This window comes from Narcine bancroftii, chromosome 11 (genome assembly GCF_036971445.1).
Source record: "Narcine bancroftii isolate sNarBan1 chromosome 11, sNarBan1.hap1, whole genome shotgun sequence".
Classification (NCBI taxonomy): Eukaryota; Metazoa; Chordata; class Chondrichthyes; order Torpediniformes; family Narcinidae; genus Narcine; species Narcine bancroftii.
Window position 1 is genome coordinate 38,957,924 of NC_091479.1, and position 21,332 is coordinate 38,979,255.

At 42.9% G+C, this 21,332-nt stretch overlaps 2 long non-coding RNA genes across 2 annotated transcripts in view; both read right to left on the reverse strand.

Moving 5' to 3' along the window:
* Positions 1 to 21,332, reverse strand: part of LOC138745276 (uncharacterized) — a 342,228-nt gene that overhangs the window by 126,858 nt on the left and 194,038 nt on the right. The window lies entirely within an intron of this gene.
* LOC138745273 (uncharacterized) lies at positions 3,080 to 21,157 on the reverse strand. The gene is made up of 4 exons (XR_011346122.1): positions 20,657 to 21,157; positions 16,277 to 16,341; positions 15,233 to 15,732; positions 3,080 to 3,470 (listed from the first exon to the last, which is right to left on the reverse strand). It is a non-coding gene; the product is annotated as an uncharacterized lncRNA (long non-coding RNA).

Consider the following 21,332-nt stretch of genomic DNA (forward strand, 5'->3'; position numbering starts at 1 on the left):
CATCCATTTAATTGACCGCCCGTGCATGGTGCTGCGTGCTGATGAATGGCACGTTCTGTGTAAATTCTCCTGCCAGAAGGCGCGGAACGTTCACAGGGCTTAATTTAAACCTGTGGTTCCGTGGATTGGCAGCAAACTCATAATGATGTCCCAGCTTGTCCCATGGAGCCCGGGACATGCTGTAAATAAAACAAAGCCTGTAAAGTCTGAATAAAGCAGTCTTGTGTTGACTAACCTGGTGTGTGTATGTGTGTTGCTTTAGTAGCTCTATCAAAGTAGCTGCTACATATATAAATATTTTGGGTGATTATCGCACTTCTAGGATTCTTTTCATCCATCTCACAGCCTGTGGGAAGAAGCTATTCCCTAGCCTGTCAGTCCTGATTTTGATGATGGACATGGTTAAAGATGCTGTTCACTGGATTGAAATGGTCATTTTATAATTCCTTGAGCCCTATTTGAACAACACTCCCAGTAAATGCCATCTGAAGAAGAAAGGGACCCAAGTGATCCTCACAACTCTTTGCAAAATTCCTGTCTGATGCTTTACAGCAACTAGACCATCCAATGGTGCAGCCAGACAGGAGACTCAACTGCACTCCTGTAAAATCTCAAGATGAGAGCCGTTGGCCTTAACCTCCTCAACCTCCTTGGGAAGTGTAGGTACTTCTGACCAATAAGGAGGTGTGATTGTTTTGTGTATTAATACGTGTGCTGTATGGATGGGAATTTTACGTGATTGTATTGTCTATTCTTGCTCTTTAACAATCTTTAGTGGATAGAAGTAGTCTTTGTACTTTAGGATGTACAATCATGTACAGATTGTCGTAAAATAGCCATTTGGCCCAGATGTCTATTCAGTCCAAGAATACTTTCGATCACAGGCAGATTTTTAACAATAACACCATTCATTCTGCAACAACTGCCACTTAATTTTGCCAGTTGTTCAAAGTTAAGCTCTATGGGGAAAACACCACTGTCAACTCTTCTACCTTAAAGGAGTAAATATATTGAAATGGGCAGTAGATCAAGAGATGGAAACAGTGAAATCAGACAGAGGTGAGTGGCTGCTTAAAATTAGAAACATTTGTGTTCATGCTATAGAGTTTAAGGCTGCCCAGGACGAATATAATGTGTTTTCTATAAGTTTGTGTGCCTTCACCCTGGCGAAGGATGGGGCCAACAGACATGTTGCTGGAAGGGTTCGAGAATTGATATGCTAGGCCACAGGAAGCTCAAGTTTCGAACCACAGAGCACAGGTGTTTAGCAAAATGGCCACCCAGTCTGTATTGTTCTTGCTGATATCGAGGTCAACTGAATCTACCAAATATAGTAGATTAGGTTGGATGGGATGCATGTGAAACACTGCCTCACCTCGAAGGTCTGATTGTGGCCTTGGATGGAGGTGAGAGGAGATGTAGGGCATGTTTGGCAATTTCTGCAGTTCCAATGGAGAGTGCATCAGGTGGTGGTGGGAGGAGAGGGTAGTGCCGTCGAGGGAGTCACAGAAAGACATAACCCTGTTAAAAGAGGATATGAGTGAAGCAGGTTAGATGTAGCAGGTTATAGGATGGTGCTGAAGTTCGAAGTGTCCGAGGATAACATGTCCAATGTGGCAGCTGATGGTGGTAAGTGAGAAACCTGAGGGATTCTGTCATTGTTCTGCTGGAGAGGAGGTGGGGTAAGGGCAGAAAGCGAATTGGAGATATGGGTGCAGGCTTTTTCAATGACAGTATGGGGGATTCGGCAATTATTGAAGAAATAAGACATTTTGGGTATCCTGGTATGAGGACATAAACTTGGGATTTTTACAGGCCCAGAGGACCCCAAAAGCTGGCAGCAATAGAAAATCACCAAGACAAATGGATACTTAAACAAACATCATTTTTAATTTTCTTTAAACAAAAAAACAGGATCAAACTTTAATTTAAAACTATTAACTTAATAGCCTTATATTAACCCCTTCTAATTCTAAGCGCTGGTGTTTTTAATATGTATAAAGTTCTTTGACACAACTCCAAGTTCACCGGTGTCTATCAATTCTTAAACTGTGCACAGAATTCAACTTTTATGAATTTTCACCAAGCTCTGGTGCTTAAAAGTAAATGTTTACCCTCCAGGAAGGCTCTTGTTGGTTTCAGAGAGGACTTACTTGGTCATTGGACACACAAAGACTGATTCCCTCTGATCAGCCACTTTGGGGTCTTGCCAATGAAACCCATCATGGTTTTCCAAATGATAACCTCTTCTGCAGGTCACCATAGAGTTCCTTTTGTTTCCCTTATTTCAGGTGAATCACTCAAGCCAGCTATTTCCTCTTGTATGGATGACAAAGTTTTTCAACAGGCTGAACTGAGAACTCACAACTCGTGTTCAAAATGGGTTTCAACAAGATGCCAGCTTGCCATCTCACTCTCTCGCTCTCTCTCTCTCTCTCTCTCTTAGAAAAAGTCTATTTGGTGTCATCTCTCTGCTTGCAAAACCACATGAACTTCTTAGAACAGCAAACTGGAACATGCTTTTGAAATTCTTTAGCAAAACTGTCTCCTTGTTTTGTCTTTGCAAATGTTCTCGGTGCCTGCATGACTCACTCTCAGCAAAGCCTTTGCAATTTAAATAAGAGCTGTTTTGTGAAGTGTTTGTGTTTGTTTGTGACCTACACGACTCCTACAATCCATCTCTTTCAAAAACATATTTATATACAATGTAAAATGTATAATCATTGGAGGAGTTGTGATAAAACCAATGGTGTCCTTGCAAACTAAAAGTGGGAAGAGGTATACAGTGAGTTCTGGTGAGTGGAGTTTGTAATAGTTGAAACGTGAAACTCTCTCTCTCATTCAGGAGACAATTTACTGTCATGTAATTAAAGTGTCATATCACATAAAATTGCTTTTTTCCTGCTGTCAGGTAGACAGATTCACCATTGGCAGAAATTGCTGAAATGACTCTTGTAGTCTGAGAAAGAAGCAAAAGAGAGTAATGCTCTCCACCCCCCCCCCACCCAACCATCCCAAACCCTGGGCCAAGTCACTGAGGGTCTGTGGATTCTCTTTCAATGCTCACAGACCAATCCAAGTCATTTGCAATGGGAGCTCCACTTTTTAACCTCTGACACGATTAGGAACCATTTCGCACCCACTCGTATCCCAAGTCTGATACCTGATACACTTTTAGCCAGTTTTGAACCAGTCTCTAGCAATCCATAGCCTAGTGTGAGTTCCTTGACTACTTTGTCCGGAAGCCCATAGCCTGCATGGGTTCCTCTCCTCAAGTCACCAACAGCCTGCCACCTATGTGGGTCCTTCAGCTGCAAAACCCCTCACTGGTCTGCTTCCATGGTCACTGACTCGTGGAATGAATCCTCTGCTTCTCAGATGTTGATGGGGTGTGGTCTTCCTGTTTTCAGGTGCCCTGTGTTAGTCCTCCACTTCCCCAGAGTTCACGGTGGCGAGGAAATCTAACACATCTAAATAAAAATAAAAATTTTACCACTTAGAGGAGATTCTTACATATCTAGAGGGATGGAAAGGGCATTATTACAAATTGAAGCTTAATATTTGAATATTCAGGTGCTAAATTTGCAAAAGCATCGAGTATATATTTCTCAACTTAAATGTAATTTTTACTAAAGGAATACAATTTTGAATGTTTGCATGTCATCTTGGCATCTCTAAAAATATATCTGATTTCCAAGTAAGTGCAATACATTTCCTCATCACCGCAAATGCTAATTTAACAAATTTCAATTGATATATTAATAGTTTTAATTTGGGCCTTATTCCTTCAATATTTCCTAATAAAAATAAAGTTGAATTTTGCGGAAAAACAACACCTGTAACTTGTTCCACAAAATTTGTAATTTTCCCCAAAAAGATCTTGCATTAGGACAAAGCTAAGTTGAATGCAAGAAAGTTGCGACATCTTCACCACACCTCAAACATTGATCTGATAATTCTGATTTTAGTCTATTCATTTTCTCTGGTGTAAGAAGTAACTGTAGAAGAAAAACTAGTTGTGAATTCCGTCCTCACTGCTGCAGTGTGGAACGCTGGACACTAGTTCCAGACTGCTGAGTTGAAGTGAATTAATACAACTCCCCTGGATCACATGATCTCTGTTTCCAAATCAGCTTCCTGTAGAGCTTTTCAAATCCAAGTGCGAGTTACTTGACTCTAGGTGCAGCTTTCAGATAAATTCCTTGCTGACATTTGCTACGTGACTGTTGTAAAAACAATTATACTAAACTAATTTATATCTTACATTGAGATCCTTATATGGATTTACCCATATCTGCCAATCAATTACAATATTCAGATCCATTTCCCACCTTTGTCTGGACTTATGAACACATCGAAGTAAATTTTTTAACAATTCCTCTTTATAAGGAATTTCTATTTCAGTACAACATGGTTGGTCCTAACTTATCCTTCAAATATGCTCTTGGGTGGAAATAGCAAAAAAAATTGCTTTGAGTTATATGATATTTATTTCTCAGTTGCTCAAATAACATTAATTGACCCCTTTCATAACAATCTTCAACATTTATAATCCCCTTACGAAACCAGCTATCCAGAAATTGATGATCCTTTGAAAAAGAGGCGAAGATTTTGAATCAAAGCCATTCTGGGTGATGTACATCCACTTAAACCAATTTCATCATTTATTTTATTCCATATATTAATCAAATGTTTCAACAATGGTGTATCTTTATCACCAACCATTAATTTCGATTCCCACCTAGATATAAATTCTTCTGCTTTTCCTCTCTTTTATTTTATTTGATATAATTTTAACCCATGGCAATTATTCCCTTTCAAACAAAGAAGCAAGAAATTTCATTTGAGCAGCTGGACACTAATTTTTAAAATGAGGAAGCTGTAGTCGTGTCAATGTAGAATTTGCATTGAGAGAAACGCAGCTGTCTTTAGCTACCTCATTGAATTGGCTAAAATGGCAGAACATGAGAGCAAATGTCCCGGAGGAGTGTGGGTCACTTATAACGTGGGATTCATTCGAAAATGTGTTCACATGACATAAACTCATGATGCAGACTGTTTTCTAAGAATGGAATACAAGAGGAAGGTTGACTAGGTCTCCAGCAGGATATAGATTACAAGATATAGGAGCAGAAGTCGGCCCACGGCCCAACTTTCTCCCTTTAACCCTTGATTCTTTGATGAATCAAATACCTGTCAATCTCTGTCTTAAATACACCCAATTACCTCATTTCCACAGATTCATGACCCACTGACAAAATCAATTCTACCACATCAGTTTTAAATTGACACCCTTTTATCCTGAATTATGCTCTCTTGTCCAAGCATCCTCCACCATGGGAAACATCTTTGCCAAATGGACTCTGAACAGGCCTTCCAGCATTTGAAATGGCTCTGAGGTCCCCCTTATCCTTCTGTACTCCAACTAGTACAGTCGAAGAGTCGACAATTGTTCCTCATACACTAACCCTTTCATTCCTGATATCATTCCAGTAAATCATCTCTGGCCTTCTCCAACACCAGCACATCTTTTCTCAAATACGGCACCCAAAACTCTAATTCAGTTTGAATGGAAAGGGAATTCTCTAATAACACAAACACAACAGTTAAATGATATTATGTCTTGTTGAAAATTACAAAAAATTATTAAAGAGTCAAATAAAAATTTCAAAAGATGCCGGGGCTCATTTATGGACCATTATCATAACCGAAAGAATTCGGGTTGTTCTGCTGTGTTATGAGAGCAGAAGATCCCAAAACCCACAGCAATAGATATTCACCAAGACAAATGGTTACTTAAACAAAAGTTGATTTTAATTATCTTTTAACATGAAAACAGAATTACACTTTAACTTACTTACTTTACCTAACTTACCCCCCTTCTAATTCTAAGTGCACCTGTGTGTAAGTTCAGAAAAGTTCTTTGGTTCACAGTCCAATCTCACTTCTCATTCCTCCAAGTTCACTGGTTGCAGGCCATTCTTATACTGTGCACAGAATTTAACATATATAAAGTTCACCAGGTTTGGTGCTTGAAAGGTAAATAATTACTGTTCAGAAATGTTCTTGTTGATTTTCAGAGAGAGCTGTGTTGTTCAGTGAAGTATTAGGGTGTTTTTTACTCAACATACCAGCATCTGAAGTCCGTTATCTCTTCAGAAAAGTTCAGATAGCTTTGCATGGAGCAGAGTTGAGCCAGCATTGCGCAGGTATTTAAGGGAATGTGTGGGCAGGCTTTGTTCTGGACAAAAATCTCACCAAATGACACCTCTTGAAATCAAGATTCAATCCATTTTGAGGAATAGAACAGGAGTTGTTCAACAAGAGCCTGGTGTTCCCTGAGGAGTTTTCTTTCAATCGTGGAAATAATTTTTTTAAAAAGCCCGTTAATCTTCCTGATACAGGTCTTTGTATTTAACTTTCAGGTTGCTATCTGTTGTTAACTTGGAGGCCTTTAATGGGGTGTCTGGGTGGAATCTTTGCTTTAACCAAGCAGTTCTCTTGCAATTATCCAGCTGTAGGATGCGGTGTAGTTGCTTGCAAGTTTAGCAAGTGGGATTATGATGTGAAACTGCAAGTCACAGCGTGATTTTTGTTTTTGAAAATGCAAATGTGAAAATTTTAACTTTGGTCTCCTTGGTTTGCTTAAGTTTACAGAGGAGACGTTGGGTCAAGCTGAGAAGATAGAGTTGGATGCCCATTAGGCGAATCGACTGGGCAAAGCAGAAAGTACAAAACAAGGGACTGAAAAAATAATGAAGCAGACTGAAGTGCCGTTGAACCAAACCCAGGTAAAGAATTTAATTTTGTGCTATGTACTTAAGAGACCAAACGATTTAGGCTTTTAGTGGTGACCTATTTAAATTAACAAAATCTGATTAGAATTGAAGTTTATGGAATGTTTGGAAGTTACCACAAAAAAATGGAGCATATAAATTAGATGTTGTAATTAAGGTAAATGAACAATACAATGAGCCTGGTGTCACAGTATCTGCCTCCCTCTACCATACATCGCCATTAAACCTTCTCCCCACTATGAACCTGATGTCACAGTATAGGCCAGAATTTATTGTACATCACTGTTAAACCTTCTCACTACAGTGAATCCGGTGTCAGCAGTATCTGTCAAAGTTAACTGTACATCACCTTCAGCATTCTTCCTACTCTGAGCCCGGTGTCACAGTTTCTGTCCCAGTCTACTGTACATCACCATTAAACGTTCTTCGCACTGTGAACTTGTTGTCACAGTATCTGACACAGTTTATAGAACATCACTGTTAAACTTTCTCATGACTGTGAATCCTGTCTCACAGATTCTGCCTCATTCAAATGTACATCAATGTTAAACCTTCTCCCCCCTGTGAACCTGGTGTTACAATACCTACCTAAGTCTACTGTTCATCACCGTTAAAACCTACCCACTGTGAATCTAGTGTCACAGTATCTGCCACAGTTTATTGTACATCTTGTTAAACATTCTCCCCACTGCGAACCTGGTGTCACAGTATCTGACACAGTTTATCGTACATTAATGTTAAACATTTTCACTCCCGTGAACCCATTATCTCAGTATCTATCTCAGTTCACCGTACATCACCGATAAACATTCTCCCCCCTGTGAAGCTGGTGTCAGAGTATCTGCATACATCTATCGTACATCACCGTTAAACATTCTCCCAGCAGTGAAAACAGTGTCACTTTCTCTGTCACAGTTTATCAAACAGAACTGTTAAACATTCTCTCCACCGTCAACCCTGTCCATGTCCCAGCATCTCAGTTTCTCGTGAATCACCAGGAAATCTTTTCCCCACTGTGAGGCCGGTTTTACTGTACCTACCACAGTTTATCGTACATCACCATTAAACCTTCTCCGCACTGTGCACCTAGAGTCATGGTATCTACCTCAATTCACTGTATATCATCATTAAATCTTCTCCCCACTGTGAATACAGTGTCACAGTATCTGTCTCAGGCTACCGTACATCACTGTTAAACCTTATTCCCCACTGTGCACCTGGTGTCACAGTATCTATCTCAAGTTACCGTACATCACCGTTAAACCTTCTCCCCACTGTGAACCTGATGTGACAGTATCCACCTCAATATAAGTTATATAGCCCATAGACCTTCTCCCCACTGTGAACCCAGTGAAATAATATCTGCCTCAGTCTTTTGAAAATCAACATTAAAATTTCTCCCCACTGTTAACTCTGTGTCTCTGTATCTGCAACATTGTTTAGCTTGTCACTTTTAAACCTCTTCCGCACTGTGAACCTGGTGTCACACTACCTGCCACAGTTAACTGAACCTGACTGTTAAACCTTCTCACTAATGTGAACCCGGTTTCACAGTATCCCTCTCAGTCTCCCATCCCCTCTGTGAATTGGGTATAACAGTATATGCCAGAGTTTATTATACATCACTGGTAAACCTCCCCACTTTGAACCGGGTGTCATATTATCTGTCTCCATGCACTATACATCACCATTAAAGCTACCCCCACTCTGAACCTAGTGAAACATTATCTGACACATTTTATCATACAACACTGTTAAACCTCTCATTGCTATATAACCATATACAGCACAGAACAGGCCAGTGTGGCCCCACTGGTTCATGCCTGAACAAATCCCCACCCTCCAAGTTCCACTGACCAGCACCTGGTCCATACCCCTCCAATCCTCTCCCCTCCATGTAATTATCCAGTCTTATATTTAATGTAAATAACGTCCCTGCTTCAATCACCTCTGTTTGAAGCTTATTCCACATCCCAAACACCCTTTGCGTCAAGAAATTCCCCCTCATGTTCCCTTTATAATTTTCCCCCTTCAACTCAAACCATGGCCTCTGCTTTGAATATCCCCCACTCTTAATTGAAAAAGCCTATCAACGTTTACTCTGTCTGTCCCTTTTAACATCTTGAACACCTCCATCAAATCCCCCCTTAATTTTCTACGCTCCAGAGAAAAAATCCCCAGGCTGCTCAACTTTTCTCTGTAACTCAAACCCTGAAATCCTGTCAACATTCTCGTGAACCTTCTCTGCACTCTCTCTATTTTGTTTATATCTTTCCTATAATTCGGTGACCAAAACTGCACAAAGTACTCCAAATTTGGCCTCACCGATGCCTTGTACAATTTCATCATAACATCCCAACTCTTGAATTCAATACTCCGATTTATGAAGGCCAACATTCCAAATGCCTTCTTCACCACTCTATCTACCCGAGTATCAACTTTGAGGGTACTATTTACCATAACTCCTAAATCCCTTTGTTGCTCTGCTCTCCTCAATTGTCTACCATTCAATGTAAATGACCTAATTAGATTTGCCTTTCCAAAATGCAACACTTCACACTTATCCGTATTAAATTCCATCAGCCATTTCTCAGCCCACTCCTCTAGCTTTCCTATATCTCTTTTTAAGCTATGGTAATCTTCTTCACTGTCCATAATACCACCAATCTTTGTATCATCTGCAAACTTACTTATCCACATCACTACCCCTTCTTCCAGATCGTTAATATATATAACAAACAATAGTGGACCCAGGACTCATCCCTGAGGAACTCCACTAGTCACTGGCCTCCAATTTGACAAACAATTTTCTACCACTACTCTCTGATACCTCCCATCCAACCATTGCTGAATCCATTTCACTACCTCCTTATTTATATCTAATGCCTCTACCTTTTTGCCTAACCTCCTATGGCGAACTTTGTCAAAAGCTTGACTAAAGACTAAATAGACAACATCCACAGTCTTCGATTCATCAATCTTTTTTGTAACCCCCAAGAAAAACTCTATAATGTTTGTTAAGCATGATCTACCCCTGACAAAACCATGCTGACTACTACCGATCAATCCCTGTTCTTCCAAATATTTGTAAATGCCATCCCTCAGAACACTTACCATTAACTTACCCACCACAGACGTCAGACTCACAGGTCTATAATTTCCAGGCTAACATTTGGACTCTTTCTTAAACAGCGGAACAACATGAGCCACCCTCCAATCCTCTGGCATTACCACCATGACCAGTGACATCCTAAATATCTCTGTTAATGGCCCCACTATCTGTACACTAGCCTCCCTGAGTGTCCTTGGGAATACTTTGTCCAGACCCAGAGATTTGTCCACCTTTATCTTTTTTAACACTGCCATCACTACCTCCTCGGTTATCCTTATATGATTCATGACCTCTCCACTATTTTTCTTTACTTCAACTGGTACAATATTTTTTTCCCGAGTGAATACCGAGGAAAATAAATCATTTAAAATTTCCCCCATCTCCTCTGACTTCTAACAAGGGGTCCAATTCTATCTACAAGGGGTCCAATTCTATCCCTCACTAATCTTTTACTTTTAATGTACCTATAGAAACCCTTTGGATTTATTTTTACTCTGCCTGCCAAAGCCTCTTCATGCCTCTTTTTGGCCTTTCTAATTTCTTTCTGAAGATTTTTTTCTACACTCCTTGAAGTCCTCTTTCAATTTCTCATCACCCTGCTGTTTATACCTCTTGTACACCTCCCTCTTTCTCCTAACCACATTTCTAATATTCCTCGAAAACCAAGGCTCCGTCTGACTTCCAGCCTTTCCTTTCATCCTCACTGAGACACATCTACTCTGTACTCTCTACATTTCTTCTTTGAATATTCTCCATTTTTCATTTATTTCCTTTCCTGAAAAAATCATGTCCCACTCAATACTCCCCAAATCCATTCTTATTCCTTTGAAATTTGCTTTTCTCCAATCCAGAACCTCAACTTTAGGCCCCTCCTTCCTCTTCCCTAAAACTACCCTAAAATTAATAGAGTTGTGATCACTAGACTCAATTTGTTCTCTAACATTAACCTCAGACACCTGACCTATCTCGTTCCCTAACAGGAGATCCAGTATTACACCGTCCTGAGTTGGTTCCTCTACGTATTGATTAAGAAAACTATCTTGTACACATTTGACAAACTCTAGCCCTTCCAGCCCTCTTACTGTATGGGTATCCCAATCAATGTGAGGGAAGTTAAAATCTCCCATGATCACTACCTGATGTTTATTACACATATATGCTATCTCCTTACAAATTTGTTCCTCCAATTTTCTTGACCCATTTGGTGGTCTATAATACACTCCTATTCATGCCCTCATGCCTCCTCCACCCCTCAATTCCACCCAAACTGCCTCACTGGACGATCCCTCCAAACCATCCTGCCACCTCACGGCAGTAATGTCCTCCTTCACAAGTAGAGCAACTCCTCCCCCTTTTATACCCCCTATTCTATCACATCTAAAACATTTGTATTCTGGAATATTGAGTTGCCAGTCCTGTCCCTCCCGTAACCAGGTCTCACTAATTTCCCCCACATCATAATTCCAAGTGCCAATCCAGGCTCTAAGCTCATCTACCTCGTCACTCTGCTTTTTGCATTGAAGGACATGCATTTCAGTATCTGTCTCAGCCACTGGACAACAACATTAAACCTTCTCCCTACTGTGAAACTGATGTCACAGTATCTGACACAGTTTATTGGATATCAGTATTAAACATTCTCACTACTGTGAAACAGGTATCACTGTATCTGCAACATTGAATCGTGTATCACTGTTTAACCTCCTTCCCACTGTGAACCTGTTGTCAAATTATCTGTCTCAGTCTACCATACATCACCGTTGATCCATCTCTCAACTCTGATTCCATTGTCACAGTATTTGCCACATTATAACATACATCACCATGAAACCTTTTCCCCACTGTTGACCTGATGCCACACCATCTGCTGTAGTTTATTGTACATCACTGTTAAACCTTCTAACTACTGCTGTGAACCCGGTCACACAGTATCTTCCTCATTCCTCCGTATATCACCGTTAAACTTTCTCCCGACTGTGAACTCGGTGTAACAGTATCTTCCTCAGTCTGCCGTACAGCGCTGTTAAACATTCTCACCTCCGTTAACTTTGTGTCTCAGTATTTGCCACAGTTTATCTTATATCACCGTAAAACCTTATCCCCACTGGAAACCTGTTGTCAGATTTTCTGCCACAGTTTATCATACATCACTGATAAGCCTTATCTCCACTGGAAACCTGTTGTCAGATTTTCTGCCACAGTTTAACATACATCACTGATAAACCTTCTCCCCACTGAGAACCCAGAGTAACTGTGTCTGCCTCAGTCTGCTGTACATCACCATTAAACCTTCTCCCAACTGATAACCTGGTGTCACAGTATCAGCCAGAGTTAATCGTACATCAATATTAAACCTTCTCACTTCGGTGAACTCATTTTCATGGTATCTGCCAACATTTACCGGACATCACTGTTAAACCTTCTCACTACTGTGAACCCTGTGTCATAGTATCAGTCTCAATCTACCGAAAATCACCGTTAAACCTTCTCCCTAATGTGAACCCACTGTCACAGAATCTGCCTAAGTCTATTGTACATTAATGATAAATTTTCAACCTACTGTGAAATCGGTATCACTGTATCTGCAAAATTGAATCGTATATCACCATTAAACCCCCTTCCCACTGTGAACCTGGTGTCACAGTATCTGCCCCAGTTTATCTTATATCACTGATAAACCTTCTCCCAACTGTGAACCCGGTGTCACAATATCTACCTCAGTCTATCATATATCACCGCTAAATCCTCTCCCCACTGTTTACCCAGTTTCACAGTATCTATCTCGGTCAGCCATACATCAGCGTTAAACCTTCTCCCCACAGTGAACCCGGTGAAATAGTATCTGCTTCAGTCTCCCAAAAATCACCATTAAAATTTCTCCCCACTGTTAAATCTGTGTCTCTGTATCTGCAACAATATATCTATCACGTGTCACCTTTACACCTCCTCCACACTGTGAACCCGGTGTCGCAGTACCTGCCACAGTTCATTGAACCTCACTATTAAACTGTCTCACTAATGTGTACCCGGTTTCACAGTATCCAGCACAGTCCACCGTACATCTCCGTTAATCCTTCTCACTACTGTGAACTCATTGTCACAATATCTGCCATATCTAGCGTACATTAAGTTAAAAGTTCTCCCCAATGTGAACCATTTGTCACTGCTTCTGCCATAGTTTATCGTACATCACAGTTAAACATTTTCACTGCTGTGAACCCATTGTCACAGTATCTATCTCATTATCATTAAATCGTCTCCCGACTGTGAACCTGGTGTCACATTATCTTATACAGTTTATCGTACATTAGTGTTAAACCTTCTCACTGCTGTTAACCCAGTGTCACAACGTTTGTGACAGTTTTTCGTACATCTCCGTGAAACATTCTCCCCATTGTGAAGCTGAGGTCAGATTACCTGCCTCAGTCTGCCAGATACAGCACCGATTGCTCTCAGCCAAAGGTGCTGTAGTTGAGTTCGGGTGGCCAGAGGTGTCTGCTCAAGAAGGCCAGGGGCTGCCATTGCCCTTCAATGAATTGCTCCAGTGCGCCCCCTACTGCTGTGCTGGAAGCATCTACTGTGAGAGTGGTGGGTGTCTCTGGCCTCGCGTGTACCTGAAGGGTGGTGTTGGCCAGTGAGTCCTTGGCCCTCTGGAACACCTCCTGGATGTCTCTGGATGCTCTGCTCAGTGGACCACCCCACAGTATCCCATCAAGCCTAGAGTCTCTGTGTCAGCAATTCTCTGCTGACCACTGGCTGATGGCTTTGTGGTCAAATGTGTTTGTTTATGAAACCATTCCCTGGAAGGTGATGGGGCAAAGCCCTGCTGACTGGGACATTGTGCGGCACCAGGGCCAGACCAATCTTTCGCAACACCTGAGCCAGGTAGAACCTCAGCACAGAGCGCCATTTGGTGCTCTTGCACTTTGGTTCCATGCACAGCCACACACAATGATGGCCATGCTGGTTACACCCTTGTCCCCATTGATTGACCACGTACATGGACCCCCACAAGAATAGGAAAACTGTTTTGGGAATTGCCAGGGTGGAGGTGTGGGGATGGGCCAAACCTGCCCCACGTGCAGCAGTACTGAGAGTTCCTTTCACCTTGCAACTGATGATCAGGTTTTATCCGATTGAAAGAGTTGGGCATCTTTGTGCTTCTCCCTGTCTCCTAGAGCTGGGGGTCTCTGTACTGCTCCCCATCTCCTTGAGTTGGTGCTTTGTTCTCCACCAGCCCCACAAGACAACCAAGACCCTTGGATGGAGGGTAGAGGCGCAGAGAGATCAGTGAGAACACAGGTAGTTTCAACAGGGTGGGGTCTATCCAGGTGCCTGATAACAGGAGGAACCAAGTGGGAAGGAGGATGCAGGTCATTCATTAGCAAGACATTGCGAGAGAGTGGATTCCTCGAACACTTGAGGGGAGAAGGCGCTGATCGATCCATTGGTTTAGATGGGCCAGAGTCTTGATATGGCAGCTGACTGGAATTGTCAGCGGGATACTGAGACTTGGTAGAGGAGGGGAAGGAGGGTGCAGTAGTGTTCTGATGAGAGAGTGCTGAGGGAGAGGTAACATGGGTGGAACCTCAAGGCAAGCGACCCCTGATTGTTTGCAGGGATGGGATTTGTAAATAGACTCATAGATATCCAGCACAGAGCATCTCTGTCCCCCTGCCATCATGAAGGAGATATGGAATAAAAGCAGGACAGCCAGGCAGCTTCTTCCCACAGGCCATGAGATTGACAAGGCAACCTGAACTGGATGGGAGCAAAGAATGAAAACGGGGAGAGGAATATGGACTGATTACAACTCAGCCAGCAGAAGAGAGGGGCCGAAGGGCCTGATTCTGTGTTGTCTATCTGGACCAGCCTTTTGGATTCTAGCTTTAAAAAACCCAACCATTTTTAAATTTAATAATAACGGTACAGAATGAATGAAGAGACAAGATGTCTGTCATGCAGCGAGCGTCTAAGGCACTTCCTGAAATGGAGGATCTGAAACCATGGGAGGTTCTGGCCGGACTGAGGCCCGACTTCTGCTAGAAGGAGGAGAAAATAAGCAGGGATAATGTGGGGGAAGGGGTGGAGAGGGGAGGGGGTAGGGATGGCTTCCTCCGTTCACCTCCCCTTTCCTCCACCCCGTTCCCTGTCCTGCATAAACTTGTACTTCTCACTTTGTTCGTTTGAGATTGGTCACAGTGTTTAAGCTACCGAAAGAAAATAGACACCCGCACTGAGAGCAGTTCAGTTTATACAAAGGTTTATTACAAATTCAAAAGCTGATTTCAAACTACAATATGCAAGCCCTTCCCAATTATACTTATCAACGCCTGCACTGGTCCCAACTGCCGAAGCGAGGCAACGACTGCACACTTGTAGTAGGTTGTCGGGCGCCGGTAGCAGCTTCTCCACCTCCCTCGACCAGGATGTTAGCTGGACTCCAGAAATTCTTCTTCTTGCTGACAGATGTTGCCACCTCTCAGAGAGTCTCAAACTTCAGCAGCGGGACCATGGCTTATATTACCCAAAAACTGCTTACCCAAGCACCAATTCCCAGCACAGTAAGAAAGATAAGCGAGCAAGCTAGCATATTAGGCTTCGATTGAATAATATAAGCTTATCACTTTGAATACAATGGTTATTTTGCATCAAGGCTAGGCCTCTGACAGTCTGTGACCAAAACAAGTAGAAAGATTACATGTTCTTGGTACACAGATGTCCTCTTGTCAGATAACTGCATCTCTGGCCCCTTGGTGGAATTTAGCTTATGTCTGCTGATTGTAAAAAACAAGCAGGTTCTCAGCCTTGCAGAAGCAAAGTCTGCAAGAGTATAAAACACGGTTTAAATCTTCCATTACATTCCCCTCCCCATTTCCTTCCCCCGCTCGCCTCCCAGCTCCCCTCCCCCTTCCCATTCCCCTACTCCTAACTCTAACCCCTAACAAACCCTAACCTTAACACTACTGATACCCCCTATTCTCCACGTCCCCTAGCTCTATCTCTTCCCCTATGCTGTCCCCTAACCCCACCCTAATCCTACACACCCACAACCCTACCCCTTACTCCTACCCTTACCCGCTTCCATTACCCCCTTTCTCCTACCCCCTTCCCCGACCCCTCCTTCCCCTAGGTTAAGGTTGGAAGGGGAAAGGGGGAGGGGGAAGGGGAGGTGAAGGGAGGAGAGCTGGGGTTAGGGCATAGGTGTGAGGGAAGGGCAAGGTGAGCAGGAGGGGGTTGGGATCGAGGAGGGGTAGAGGAGAAGGGGGGGAGTGGGTGACGGGACATGGGAGATGCAGGGAATGGGGTTGGCAGGGCCAGAGGGAGAAGAAGGGGAGGGATTCAGGACATCATGATGTTGTCCGACCTCTGATCAGCTGGGTTGCAATGTTCTTCTGGACTCGTGTCTTGTCTCTGAGAACGCTCCTTCTCCTGGGAAGAGAAATATGGGTGATAGAGATGCTGTCTGCGATGCCTGATCACGATGACTTTGGAGGGTCCCAACTCTTCCCCCTTCACCCCCCTCCCTACCCCTGCACACTAGGGCCTTTCCCCTTCCTCTGCTTTACCTGAGGAAGTGTGTTTTGGAGAAAAGCACGATCTATCTCTGCAGAGCTCAGAGCACCGTGTCTCCATCAGGCAACACCCTGGTTCACCACGACATGGCAGCAAGATGCTGGACAAATCATGGATGGATTGGTCGAATCCCTTCAGCTGACCCATATGAACCTACCCCACAACGATATTACCCTTCCCTCCCTCACACCAGTACCTTCTGTTTTTCTTTTATTCCTGTCCCCATATTAAAATAATTTTCATGCCTTTTATGGACCAGCCTCCGCTACTACCCCTGGCAATGCATTCCAGGCACCCACTACTTTCTGTGTGAATAAAATGTACCCCTCACATCTTTCCTAAAGTTCCCTCCTCTCACCTTATTTAGACGACTTCTGGTATTCTCGCCCCAGGAATGCACACAATATGCCAAGTGTGGTCTGACTCGAATTTTATACATCTGCAACATTACCTCTCAGTTCTTGAACTTATCCCCTGACTCCTGAAAGCCAGCACACAATACACCATCTTAAACTCCCTCTCAATTTTCACAGCAACATTGAGCGATTTATGTAGCAGGATCTAAATATTTCTCTGTCCTGCACACTGTTCATAATCCTGCCATTAATCAAGTGCTCTGCCCTCACGTTCTTGTAATTCGCATTTAATAAAGAAATTGGTCTATATGAAGCTACTTTTAATGGGTCTCCAATCTTCTTTGGAATAACTGTTATTCGTGCCCTTGAAAATGACTCTGGAAATAAACCTGTACCAGTTGCTTGTTTAAGTACATCTGATTTACAGGATTGAACTCCATCTGTCACTTCTCTGCAAACTGGATGACCTATGACAACCTTCTATACTGTCTACAACATCTCTACCTCTGTGTCATCCCCTGACGTACCCACCCTTCCACTCCCATCATCATTCATAAAAATCACAAAGAGCAGGGGTCCCAGAGCAGATCCCTTTCGAGCGCCACTAGTCATTGTTCCATCTACTACGACCCTCTGTTTTCTGCAGACAAGCCAATTCTGAATCCATACAGCCAAGGCTCAATGGATCCCATGCCTCCCGACATTCTGAATGAGGACACCGTGACGACCTCGTCAAGCACCTTACTAAAATCCACGTGCAGCGCATACACACCTTTACCTTCATCTATTTCCTTTGACACCTCCTCGAAATACTCAATTTGACTGGTGATGCAGGACCTGCTCCTCACAAAACTATCCATGAGTTTCCCCAGCATGTTTGTCCATTGCCCTCGGCCCCAGCATCTGCAGACTTCCTGGCCAGTCCCTCCCTTACCCCTTCCCAGAGCTTCCGCATCCATTACAACATTAAGCATTGCTGCCCAGTACTGCCCAGTACAGACCTTTGTAAACGTTCTCCACAACCAACTAACCCTTACCCGTACCACACCCATAACTATGGGTGGATTAAATATCCAATTAACTTCTTTCTGAAATAATGCATCAGGAATTTGATGTTGATTCCAATTTTGAATAACTTTTCATAATTCTCGTTCAGCTCCTTTAAAGTTAGATCCATTATCAGAACATAATTCTTTTACTTGACCATGTCTAGGAATAAAACGCTAAAGAACATTAATAAAAGAGTCTCTGTCAAGCAATGACGCTACTTCAATATGAATTGCTCTCATAGTCAAACAAGTGAAAATAACTCCATATCGTTTTTCAACACTTCGTCCGCACTTTACTTGCAAAGGACCAAAATAATCAACTTCCACGGATGTAAATGGGAATTCATCAGGTGAAACTCTGTCATGTGGTAAATCTGCCATTTGTTGTTGTCCAGGTTTTCATTCTCTCTGTTAGTCACAAAGAGATGAAACCTCATTATTTCATTATTAATATATTTAAGCACTGATGTTCTATCAGTCCAAAACACAGGATCTGCGGACTCCATCTGTAATTCTCTTCTTAACATAGCGTCCATTTTGCTCGCCATAATAGCAGCAGTCAATTCCATTCAAGGTCTGGTGACTGACTTTAATGGAGCCACTCTGGCTTTTCCCATTACAAATCCACCATCTACTCGCACTTGGGTTATTTCACAGGACTCAGTAACTGACAGGATCAAAACCACCTTCACTTACATCAGAAAAATGGTGTAACTGAGCAAATGTGGCCACTCCAAAGTCTGTTGACGTCAAAACGTCCAAGTATTTGAAGACGCTCAATCTAATTTTTCCAATCTTGTGCAATGGATTCTGGATTAGTTTCATCCCATCCAAATTTTCTTCTGCACAAAACTGGTATTTGGCCGGGCTGATCATTAGGTTGAATTCGGCCAGTCGGGAGAAGAGGGTGTGCAGGTGAGACTTGTGTTGTGCCCAGTCTCTGCTAGCGACAAGAATGTCATCCAGATAAATGAACACGAAATTCAAATCCCTGCGCACCGTATCCATGAGGTGCATTATGTCTGGGCGGTGTTCTTGAGCCTGAAAGGCATGCATAAAAATTCGAACATGCCGAAGGGGGAGATGATGGACGTTTTGGGGATGTCATCTGGGTTCAATGGGATTTGATGGTACACGCACACCAGATCGACCTTGGAGAATACTCTCACACCATGCAGATTGGCCATAAAGTCCTGAATGTGAGGGATGGGGTAACGGTCAGGTACTGTCGTGTCATTAAACCGTCGATAATCTCCGCAGGGGCGCCAGCCATCGGAGGCTTTTGGGACCAGGTGAAGCGGCGAGTCCCAAGGACTGTCGGATGGACGAATGATCCCCAGTTCCTGCAGATGCGAGAACTTCTCTTTCGCTATCTGGAGCTTATCTGGTGGGTTTAACAGTAATGTACGATAAACTGTATCAGACACTGTGACACCAGGTTCACAGTTGGGAGGATATTTAACGGTGAGATACAGTAGACTTTGGCAGATACTTTGACACCAAGTTTTCAGTAGTGAGAAGGTTTAACAGTAATGCATGATAAGCTGTGGTAGATACTGTGATACCAGGTTCACAGTTGGAAGAAGTTTTTACGGTAATGTAATATTAACTGTGGCAGATAAAGTGACACCAGGTTCACATTGGTGCAAAGTTTATGGTGATGTACGGAAGACTGATGCAGATATGGTGACACCGCATTCACAACGAGGAGAAAGAATATCAGTGATGTGCAATAAACTGTGGAATATACTGTGACTCCAAGTTTACAGTGGGGAGGTTGAACTGTGATGTACGATAAATGGTGGAAAAAACAGTGATGAATGGGTCAACTTGGGGAGAATGTTTAACGGTGATGTACAGTCGACGACTTTGGCAGATACTGTGACACTGTGTTCACAGTACTGAGAAGGTTTAACAGATATGTATGGTAGAATAAGGCAGATTCTGTGACTCCAGGTTTACAGTGGTGAGAAGGTTTAAAAATGATGTACAATAAACTGGCAGATACTGATACTTGGTTCACAGTGGGGAGGAGGTTAATGGTGATGTATAGGAGACTATGTAGATACGTTGATACTGGGCTCAGAGTAGGAAAAAAAAGCTTTATTGGTGATGTATGGGAAACTGAGGCAGTTACTGTGACACTGGGTTCATAGTGGGGAAAATGTTTGACAGAGCTGTACGATAACCTTTGGCGAATAAAGGGACACCAGCTTCATATTGGGGAGAATTTTTAATGATGATGTACACTAAACTGTGGCAGATACAGTAACACCAGGCTCACACTGACGAGAAGGTTTACTGGTGATGTACGGTAGACTGGCAGGCTCTGTAACACCGAGTTCACAGTAGTGGGAAGGTATAATAGTGATGTACGATAAACTGTGGCAGATACAGTAAAACCGGTTTCACAATGGGGAGAAGGTTTAATGGTGATGTGTGGTAAACTTAGGCTGATACTTTAACACCAAGTTAACAGGGTGAGAAGGTTTAACGTTGATTAACGGTAGACTGAGACAGAAACTGAGAGACAACATTCACAGTAATGTGAAGGTTTAAAAGTGTCATAAACTATGTCAGATACTGTGACAAGATGGTGCAGAGGGTAGACGTGTGGTTCCACCCTTTCGCAGTTAGACTATTAAATGCTCGATTTTAAAAGTTGTAAAAGTGATTAAAAATACTGTTTATAGACTTTGGAATAGTGGAGGATCGAAATGGCTGCAAATGTGAAAAAATCGAAAACTCAGTTACAGAAGAAATTACCTTACAAAAGTGTTGAAGAACTGAGGCCAAGTTCAAGTTGAAGTAACAGAGTTGTCGACTGGAGTCTCCAAGCCTCAGAGGATTCCTGCCCGGCTAAGTATTTCGTCGGCGCTAGCTTAGCGATGAATTCAGCGGTTTCGACTCGTGCACTCGTGAACACAGGCGTGAGGGCGAGCCAGCTGAACGAGGACAGGCACGTGAGCCTGCAGCATTGCCTGGTGGTCAGGAGAGGTACAGTGTAGCATCAGATGACGCACCTGCGCAGTCGGTGGCCCTACCGGGCATGTGCAGTGCGTCAAGGGTATACAAACCTTTGGAGAAGGTGTGGGCTGTGGGGGAGCCTGAGCGACGGTGAACTGACGAGGTCGCTCACTGTTGAGGTAGGCATGCTGTTGTTGAGTGTCCAGACCTGCAGCCGCACTGGAAGAGGACCTACTGCTTTGGAACAAGAAGAGAGCTCAACTTCATTAGAATTTGAAGAACTGGGGACTGCGGCAAAAGAAGGTCAGCCTCAAAGGCAGGTGATGGATCCTGGACTGGATTCTGTGTTTCCAATTCTGGAAGGGATTGCTCAACTCATAGAAGATATGGCAAATATGTCAATGCAGATGACTCATCAGATGACTCAAGGATTTTCGAAATGAAAACTAAAATGAACACTGTGTGTGAAGAAATA